The sequence below is a fragment of the Gossypium arboreum genome, chromosome 8 (assembly GCF_025698485.1).
Source record: "Gossypium arboreum isolate Shixiya-1 chromosome 8, ASM2569848v2, whole genome shotgun sequence".
In the NCBI taxonomy this organism is placed as follows: Eukaryota; Viridiplantae; Streptophyta; class Magnoliopsida; order Malvales; family Malvaceae; genus Gossypium; species Gossypium arboreum.
Genome location: NC_069077.1, coordinates 132,097,242 through 132,098,006, shown reverse-complemented (window position 1 = coordinate 132,098,006; position 765 = coordinate 132,097,242). Strand labels below are relative to the sequence as shown.

General features: G+C 38.7%; 1 non-coding gene across 1 annotated transcript; it reads right to left on the bottom strand.

Annotated features, from left to right (window-relative positions):
* Window positions 1-260: 260 nt before the first annotated feature.
* LOC128280125 (small nucleolar RNA R71) lies at window positions 261-367 on the bottom strand. The gene has a single exon (XR_008270307.1). It is a non-coding gene; the product is annotated as a small nucleolar RNA R71 (small nucleolar RNA).
* Between the last annotated feature and the right edge of the window lie 398 nt (window positions 368-765).

Genomic DNA, 765 nt, shown 5'->3' with positions numbered 1-765 from the left:
AAATGATACAACAGTTTGTTCAGTTTGATGGTTTGTAGGACGAGGATCCAAATACTCATTTGGCGAATTTTCTGGAGTTCTGCGACACTTTTAAGATCAATGGCGTTTCTGAAAATGCCATACGTCTTTGGTTGTTTCCATTCTTATTAAGGAACAAAGCTAAACAATGGTTGAACTCATTACCACGATGGTCAATCACAACTTGAGAACAAATGACAGAAAAATTTTTACTAAAATATTTTCCGCTAGCTAAAATGGCTAAACTAAGGAATGATATCTCTTCTTTTGTGCAGATGGATCTAGAAACCCTGTATGATTCATGGGAGAGATACAAGGACCTATTAAGAAGGTGCTCTTACCATGGGTTACCTCTATGGCTACAGGTTCAGACTTTTTACAATGGTGTGAACCCCTTAACAAGGCAACTCATCGACGCAGCCGCCGGAGGAACTTTAAACAACAAAACACTTGAAGAGGCTTATGAATTTATTGAAAAGATGTCACTGAATAACTATCAGTGGCCAGTCATGAGAACAAAACCGACAAAAGCAGCAGGTGTTTTCAACCTCGACGCGGTTACTATGCTATCTAACCAGGTAGAACTATTAAATAAAAAGATTGACGGTTTGCATGGTTCTACTTAGGTACATTCAGCGATAAGGTGCGATTCAAATGGAGGAGTACACACAGAATGTCAATCCTTCAACCCTAGCACAGAGGAGGAACAAGTTCAATATATGGGTAATAATAATTCTAGACCTCAAA